The sequence below is a fragment of the Stenella coeruleoalba genome (assembly GCF_951394435.1).
Source record: "Stenella coeruleoalba genome assembly, chromosome: 17".
Classification (NCBI taxonomy): domain Eukaryota; kingdom Metazoa; phylum Chordata; class Mammalia; order Artiodactyla; family Delphinidae; genus Stenella; species Stenella coeruleoalba.
The window spans coordinates 61,503,243-61,513,013 of record NC_137163.1 but is presented as its reverse complement, the minus strand read 5'-3'; positions in this window follow the sequence as shown (position 1 = coordinate 61,513,013).

Genomic DNA, 9,771 nt, shown 5'->3' with positions numbered 1-9,771 from the left:
TAACTCCAAATGTTAAACCATATCTCACTGGAAAAACTAGGGATGTACAATTAAGAAAGAAAATTTATTCTTGTTAGCATTCTAAAAAATAATTCCTGAAGTTATTGACTAGCAGTAGTTCTTTTTTTAGCTAATTAAGAATTTGTGAAATGTTATCTTTTTGTTTTTCCAAGCCTATATCTTAAATCTATAATTTTCTCTCTTTTACTATTATCCAACTTTCACTTTCAGATGTATCTTGTATTTTCATCATTGAATGAAGTAAAGAGTCATACACTCATATCCAACTGACAGTTAAAGTACACTCTAGGTCTTCTGTAGCTCCAGTAAGATGTTTTCAAGGTCTTTATACCTATATATAAATCTTCTCCTCTTTTGAACTTTAGGCTAAACCTTTCATACCAATATTCTGATCAAGAGAGTTATCAATGTTTGTTCTTATAATACTGTATGCTGAAAGAATCTCTGTTAGTATCTAATTCCCAGTAGGAGATTTTCTAATTTGGAGAGTAAAAGATAACAGAAACCAAGAACAGGAAGGGAAGTGATCTGAAATGGGTGAAAGGGACTCTGTAGAGTCGAAACTGGATGTCTAATTAGGTAAAACTATTAGAAAACCTAGATAATCACTGCAGCAATTCAACCTTGTAATTGCCTTTATTGAAAATAGCTACACAAATAAATCAAAAGTATTTTCCTTTATTAATCAGATGCTTGCTTTAGTTTAATGTATAGACATAATAATTTTAAGCAGTGAATTTACAATTTTTGAATAAAAATAGAAGGACTAATTGGTTTAAAAATAGCCTTCTGACAATATTACTTGGTATTCAGTTGTGACTCACTTGTCAGATTTGGACTTTGGGCTTGGGAGTGCCCAGTCCTGAAAACTTTGGGTTGCGTAGTGTTCAATTAAGTTAAGGTTTTATATATGATACTAAATATCTGAGACATCTATAAGCCATATATATGATTATATATATTATTTTATTTATACAATTTTATAAATATAATTATATATTATACATTTATTATGATCATTTACATAATAACTGTATAGATGATCTTCCCAATAATGAGGTAATATGCATACATGAAAAGCAAAATAAAAAAGAGAATTGAAGTTAGGGCCTGGATAGGGTGGAGTAAAGGGAAAAGTTTAAGGAGTAGAAGTGATCTCCAAATAGACTTGGATTTTTCAAATTCAACTTTGAAACATTTTGAACATTTTCTTCCATAACAAGTGTTAGGCATTTAGATCCCACTAATAAAATCCTGCAACATAGTTAATCTTTAAGCTTTGTACCAGTGTTCTTCATAATTCTGTTACCTGGAATTATATTAGGGGGAAGAATGACTGAAAGCCAAATATGCAAAAGCAGTTGCATATTAATCACAGTTTCAAAATCACTGTGTGACAAAATCTATTTTATTTTGCGCACTGAAGTAGGCTGTTACAACTTTGTGAGATTCCTCAACCCTATGATAATATACATGCCCTTTTTTTGGCCTCCTAACAAGTACTTCAACAAGCTTTTAATTTTACATCCTTCAAGCAAAATTGACAAAAATGAACAAGCCTGCTAGCTTGAAACCACACAATGAATTCCGAAATAACATTAATCCAATAATAGATGAAGGCCAATTGAAAAGTAGTCTAGTTACCCTTGTGGCTGGAGTGAATAAACTTCAAGGTCTCAGTCGAACTCCTAGAGTATTTTCCTGGACCCCTCTTGCTTGTAGGGCCCTGAACTCAATTTTCAGTCTCCACTGTCTGTGAATCTAACAAAAATTCTGCTTAGCTTCTCAGCTTCTCAGCCACCACCTCTGGAATTAGTAATTACCTGGAGGGAAAAGGTGGTCCCTCTTTGGCTTCCCTTCCCTCTTAGCTTGTAGTCATACAACTCCTCACTATTTTAATGCCTTAAAATAAATTTTTTTAAATGTTTTTTTTCCCCTCTCTTTTTTCTAGTGTTGTTAGTGGAAGATTTGGTTTGCAAATATCTAGTGCACTATTGCCAAAAATAGACACTCTAGGTACATATGTTTTTTTAATAAATTTATTTGTTATTTATTTATTTATTTTCGTCTGCGTTGGATCTTCGGTGCTGCGTGGGCTTTCTCTAGTTGCGGAGAGCAGAGGCTACCCTTCGCTGTGGTGCGCGGGCTTCTCATTGTGATGGCTTCTCTTGTTGTGGAGCACATGTTCTAGGTGTGCGGGCTTCAGTAGTTGCGGCGCATGGCCTTCGTTGGTCCATGGCATGTGGGATCTTCCCGGACCAGGGTTCAAACCCGTGTCTCCTGCATTGACAGGCAGATTTTTAACCACTGCCCCACCAGGGAAGTCCTAGGTGCAAAGTTTTAGCCCAATTTCAAATGAGGAAACTGATGCTTGGTAGAATAATTTGTCTCAAGTCACTCACTTATTAAGTGGAGAAACAGGACTTGAATCTAGATTGTCTGAAACAGAAATCCATTTTATGTTTATTTCACCCAATAAAACTATCTTACAGCAAGATTGAAAACACAAGAAGGAGGACTTTAAGTTTCATCTCATACATAAAGAGAGTTTAGGGACTTCCCTGGTGGTCCAGTGATAAAGAATCTGCTGTTCAACGCATTGGAATGTGGGTTCAATCCCTGGTAGGGGAACTAAGATCCCACATGACGCAGGGCAATGAAGCCTGCGCGCCGCAACTACTGAGCCCTCATGCCTCAACTAGCGTGCCTGCATGCCACAAACTATAGAGCCCACGCACTCTGCAGCCCGTGAAACACAATTAGAGAGAGAAAAATCCGCACACCACAACTAGAGAGAAGCCCGCACACTACAAAAAAGAGCCTGCGTGTCACAACGAAAGATCCTGTAATGCTGCAGTCAAGATCCGCTTGCTGCAACGAAGACCCAATGTAGCCAAAAAATTTTAAAAATAAATTAATTAATTAATTACATTAAAAAGAGTTTGGAAGTCATCACTCCCATCCTTACAACAAGAAAAAAGCTGAACAAACAATATCAACAGCTTTTCTTGGAGAGGAAGGAGGTACAGAAAACTGACACCATAAAATCGGAGAGACAGGTTCATAAAGAGACACGTAGCATGTGAAATTGATTTATATGGAACAGAAGATGCTACAGTCATAAACGGGTAGGACTATCAAAAGTAGAATTTTGATGAGTTGCTGGAGGCTGATTATGGATTAGCACAAAAGTGAGAAACTCCTGGAGACCATGGTTTTAGAGAGGGCCCCATACTTTTCTGGGTTTTCCCTCTAGAACACTCTGAGGTTCTCATAGAACCTCAAGAAATATTCCTTTATAACTCTGTCGTATCTTGAAGGAAAAAAATTTACCTCTATAAGAAAGAGGTTGAGAAGTATAGAAGAATTCTCGCTAAAAATCCTGGAGGCTCCACCAACCTAGAATTCTATAGCCAGTGAAATTATGTTCCAAAAGTGATAGAAAAGTAGACATTCTCAGACAAACAAAAATTGAGGAAATTTATTGCTAATAGACTTTTTCTGTAAAAAATGATAAAAGAAGTTCTTCTGGTGGAAGAAAATTGGTAACTTGAATCAGAAATTTGGATTTACATAAAGAAAAGAAGAGCATTAGAGAAGAAATAAAGGTGAAGTGTTTTATTTTCCTTATTTTAAATTGATCTAAAAGATAACTGTTTAAAGCAACAATAGTAACAATATAATGGATGATTATAGCACGTGAATAAGTGAAGTGAATGACAACAATGTCACAAGGAATGAGAGGGAGGAATTGGGAATATTCAAAGTTACCTGCACTACATGTACAGCAGTATAGTATGTGAAGATTTAATTTACACATTATTTTGAAATATACTTTGTAAACTCTAGAGTAACCAGTAAAATATTTTTTAAAAGAAGTATAAATGATATGAGAAGAAGCAATAAAATTGAATCGTTAAGTCAGCAACGTGGCTGCATGAGATGTTCCATTTGTCTCTCCCCTTCAATCTACAACCAGCTAAACATCCATAACTCAACAAAGGTTTCTCTGCCCAACATTCCAGGATGCCACAGAGTCCCACTCATCTGTACATCTAAAGGTGGGTGGACTGGATCACATAGAGGAGGCATAACCCTGGAAACAGTGGAAGTGGTGCCTGTGATCCTAGCCCCCTGACTGCTATGTGGCTGAGCCTGCAGCCCCAGAGCACGTGGTTGAAGCAGGAGCGGTGATACACACAAATTTAGCCTCCCAGCTACAGCAGTGCCCGCAGCCACAAGGAGTCGGGCAGCAGCTACAGTGGAACATGTGACCCCGCCTCTCCAGCCATGGAGGAACCTGCAACTGTGGCATCACCACTTGCAGTGGCAGCACCTGCAAATCCAACAACCTCAGATACAGCAGAAACGCCCACGGCCCTGGCTCCCCTGCCCTCAGTGGAAGCAGAGCCCGAAACTCAGGCGACACTGGAAATGGCAGATGTACCCACCATCCCAGTGCCCGGTGACTATGCCAGCAGCAACAGTGACACCATCAGCAGCAAGGCACCAGAGACCCATAAACAGCGACCACAAGAGCATTGGACAGTACCTCTGGCAGAGGCTGTGGAAGCTGCAAAGTGCTGATTCTCCAAGATAACCAGAGGCAGCATAGATAAGAGAACCTAAAACTTGTGCTATAGCACCACCTACTGAAAAACAAAAGAAAGTAATTACTAACCTGTTGAGCTGTTCGTTAATTTTATTCCTGAGCTCATTGAACTGCGTTTCTAAGTTTTCTTGTAGTACATTGTTTTTTATTGTGACAGCTATTTTGAATTCTCTATCAGTTAGATCACAGTATTCTGTGTCTTTAAGCTTGGTTTCTGGAGAATTCTCCTTTTCTTTTGTGATACCATGTTGTCATGTTTTTTTATGGTGCTTGATGTGTTGTTTCATTGCTGGCACAACTGAAGTAGTGAACACCTTTCTTCTGTAGGTAAAGATTTTTTTTTTAACCTGATTTCAACAATTCAGCAGGTCCGTAATCAGCCTCCAGCAATTCATCAAAATTATATTTTTGACACTTCTACCAGTTTATTGCTCCAGCAGCTTCTGTTCCATGTAAGTCAATCTCAGTTGCTATATCTCTCTGGATGAACCTGTCTCTCCTGATTTTATGAACGGAAGGAATACTTTATTAAAAAGATTGAAACTCTAAAAATGAACAAACAAATTCTGGGGCTGAAGAACTCAATAAATGAGATGAAGAATGCATTAGAAAGCATTAGAAATAGAACAGACAATATGGAAGACAGAATATGTGAACTCAAAGATAGGAGTCTAGAAATAATACAGGTAGAAGAGAAGAGAGAAATAAGATCTAAAAAAAATGAAGAAATTCTATGAGAACTACCTGACACCCTTAGGAAAGGCAACATAAGTGTAATGGGTATCACAGAAGGAGAAGAAACAGAGAGTTTATTTAAAGAAATAATAGCTGAGAACTTCCCAAATCTGGGGAATAAACTGGATATACAAGTCCTTGAAGCTAAGAGAACACTTAATTACCTCAATGCAAAAAGACCTTCTTCAAGACGCATTATATCAAAACTGTCAAAAAATCGATGACAAAGAAAGAATTTTAAAGGCAGTCAGGGAAAAAAAAGATGGCAACCTACAAAGGACCTCCCATCAGGCTATCGGCAGATTTCTCAGCAGAAACTCTACAGGCCAGGAGAGAGTGGAGTGACATACCTAAAATTTTGAAAGATGAAAACTGTCAGGCAAGAATCCAGCAAAGTTATCCTTCAGATACGAAGAATAAGTAAAGGCTTTCCCCAACAAACAAAAGCTGAGGGAGTTCATCACCACTACACCTGTCTTACAAAAATTGTTAAAAGGAGGTCTTCTACCTGAAGCAAAAAAGTGAAAGTACACAGAACTTGAGTAAGGTAATAAATAGAATCAGAAGATTGCATCTCTATATCAGAATAAGTTGTTACACAATTAAAGCAAAGGTTAAAGGGAAAAAGTTATAAAAATAACTATAGCTAGTTATTGTTGTTCAATTTGTTAATAAACTCACAAAATTAAAAGAGATTTCTGCTTCTTGTTATGAGGAGTCAATGAAAAAGGACTTACTCTCTCACTGTAAAGAACATAAATAGAAAACTGGACAGAATAAATGAAACCACTGTTTTTAGTCATTTCTCTGGAGAGTTGAAAGTGCAGGACTGTGATCCCTTTGAAAAGAAGCAATGATATGAGCCCTACAGTCAACTTGGCTCTTTGTATGGGGGAAGAGTCCAGCTTTGGAGACCATGATGTGGCGAGAAGAATCCATACAGCAGGGAGAGTGGTCTCACTGAGGTGAGGAGACCAGGAGACAGAGATCAGAGTTCACGATGGCTGAGGTGGCTGAAATTTGCTAATTAGTCTATCGTATTTTCCCATACCTCTGAGAAAAAAAAAAAAACTTGACTTTTTTAGATGACCTCATTCACACTCAAATTATTCTAGCTGATCCAATATAGGAAAATTATATTTAATAATGATCGGTAGTTTTATCAAACTATAAATAAAATAATTTAATATGGAATTTAATTTTTGAATCTACCTGGATTTAAAAAGGAACATCTTTTAAGGTATCTAAAACTGGCAATTAAATATATTAAGGTTTTTCTTTTTAGGTCCCAAAGCACATAGACCAGACAAACAATCCCCCCACTCCCATACTCCCCACATACAGTGGGCGTTAGAATGCAGTGGCTTTTCTCTTAATCTGAAGGGATCAGCATCACCTGTAACATATAAATTAGCTGAGCCTCTGAGAGATCCTATATTGACCTCAGTCATTTTGTTCAACAATTCTTCAACAACAGGCCAGGGGCTCACTGGTGAACATGTTTGCAATACTGATGTTTGTGCTGCAGAAAATTTTTGGAAGGGAATTCTATTTCCCTGAACAAGTTTCCAAGCACTAAGCTCTCTTTCAAATAATAAAAGAGGTTAGAGACTAACTTAGGGAACCGATTCAATTTTTCATTGTGGTGCTAATAGGGGCAAAGCAAAGAGACAGATTGCATTGACAAGGAAACAAAATGGATAATGGATTTAATGGCTTGAACTCTAATGGAAAAAAATAACATTCTCTATAAGACTGTCATATTTTAAAAAAATGTGGCTACCATTAATAGTTCTTACCTGAACCAAAAAAAAAAAAAAGTTTATGTGGTGTTGTATAAATCATTAATAAGTTTTCAGCAAAATTAAGGTGAAAAATATTTAGGTTTCCTTTTTTTTTATTGTCTTCTACATTATTTATATCCTCAGGAATTTCTTATGTACTCAATACCATTGATAGTAAGATTTGCTGCATTGAATATTCACTTGTGATTTTTAACTTCTTAAAACAAAAAGAAATACCAATAAGAAGCTAATTTCCATGTTAGAATAATAATTTGTGGGATTATTTCGGTAGAGGTATATGATGAAAATTGTTAGAATCAGTGTATGATCAGATGGCTAATCAAGGGACATTTCAGTCCAAAATTTTTTTATTTGTCCCTGTCTTTTATGTAAGATATTCATAAAAGACTATAAAAATTTTGAAAATCCCCTGACTGATGGACCCATAGTAATGTATATATGACCATAACCCCAAATTTTGTCTATAAACTAGGTGATAAAAAGAAATTTGAAAATATTAGATAAAAACACTTGATTTAAGCTATAAAGTAATAATTAAGTAACTAGAGGGAATGATAACAATGGGATAAAAGGTAGAGTTAATATTTTATTTGATCAAAATGCAAAGAGAACATACCTTTAGTATGACAATTTATCCTAGCAGAGAAAAAAGCATGAGGACTCAAAGGGATAGGAGATAAATTCAGTTTTGTCAAGGTATAAATGGTAATTATGATCATTGTATGAAAGAGAGAGAGAGAGAAAGAGAGAGAGCTTGACAAAGGGGAGGGAAGCAAAAAAGTAAAGTTAAAATGCCTAATAAGAAGAAACAGACAACAGAAAATTACAAATTAGAAAATTATTTTCAATCCTACTTTATCCAACATTTATTCGGGTACCTGATGAGCTATGTATCAACGTCTGTAGAACGGTCTATAAGCTGGTTTCAATGATTTTGTCACAGTGTTACTGTCCTTCAAAAACAATTAAGTAAATTAATGAGCATATCAATGAAAATAAGTGTGACAAGTCAAACATTAGAAATAAGAGAGAAAAAACACCTCAGGTGTTAACTCTGTCTCAGTCTTAATAGGTGAGTGTTACTGTATCTAATTTGAATTTTCCATTCTAGGGATTTATGTCAGTTTGTGATCATTAGATCTTATTAAACATCCCTTGAAGAGCTACATGATGCAAAGCATTAATCAAAGAAATGTTTTAAATTTTTAGAACTTTATTTTTAGACTACTCTTTGAGAAACAAAGAACATTTTAAATTAGTCATAGAAATCTCTTACATCCTAATGTAACGTACTCCAGGGAGATATATTTTTCAAGAAATCTTGGAAGCGTATATGCTATTTTTCATAATAGCTTGCTAAAATTGGTACCGGTCTCCCTAAACATACCTCAGAGATGTTTCCAAACTTTGCTGGAAAAAAACATTTTTAGAAATAAAAGCCAACAGTAGCTGCATTTCTATAGAGGAATAAATGTGCTAAGAATATTAAATGACTTATTGAGAGTGTAACAAACTTGTGGAAGGAAACACAAAACCAGTAAGAAGAAAAGTGAAGCTAATTTGGATGTTAGGATAATTTTTGTGTGTGTTATTTTGTTGTCAGGGCGTATATGATGAATTTCTTTAGATGAAGCATGTGATCAATTGGCTAACCGAGGGATATTTCAGTAATGTTTTTAATTGTCTCTGCCAGTTATGTAAGCTATTCATAAAACATCAACTAGCAAAAATGTTTCATTTAATGACTAAATTTATCCCAATCTTTGCTATTTAAAAAAAATATGTATATATAAAGATAATGTTTTCTTTACTCTGAAGCCCTGTGCCCAGTCATATTTTAGTATATGACGTCATAAAATATAGCTGTAAATTGCTAGTCATCTCTGTTCTCTCATTGCTTTAGTTGGAATTGTTACTCAGATATAGTCTTTTTTTTTAGCTTTATTGGGGTATAATTGACAAACAAAATTGAATATATTTAAAGTGTACAATGTGATAATATATATATATTTTTTTGCCGTACGCAGGCCTCTCACTGTTGTGGCCTCTCTCGTTGCGGAGCACAGGCTCCGGACGCGCAGGCTCAGCGGCCATGGCTCACGGGCCCAGTCGCTCAGCGGAGCACGAACCCGCGTCCCCTGCATCGGCAGGCGGACTCTCAACCACTGCGCCACCAGGGAAGCCCTACAATGTGATAATTTTATGTATATATGTGTGTGTGTGTGTGTATATATATATATATATATATATATTTACCACAATCTGGTTAATTAACACATTTATCAACCTTGTGTATTTATCTTTCTTGTGTGTGTGGTGAGAAGGCTTAAGTTCTACTATCTTAGCAAATTTCAAGTATATAACACACTGTTATTAACTATAGTTACTGTACTGTACATTAGAACCCCAGAGTTTCTTCATTTTATAGTTGAAGACCTGACCCTTTGACCAGCATCTCCCCATCTCCCCCACCCTTCCCTCAGGCCCTGATAACCACCAATGTACTCTCTGTTGCTATGAGTTCTAATTATTTTTTAAAGTTCCGTGTATAAGTGAAGTCATATGGTTATGTCTTTCTCTGTCTGGTTAATTTCACTT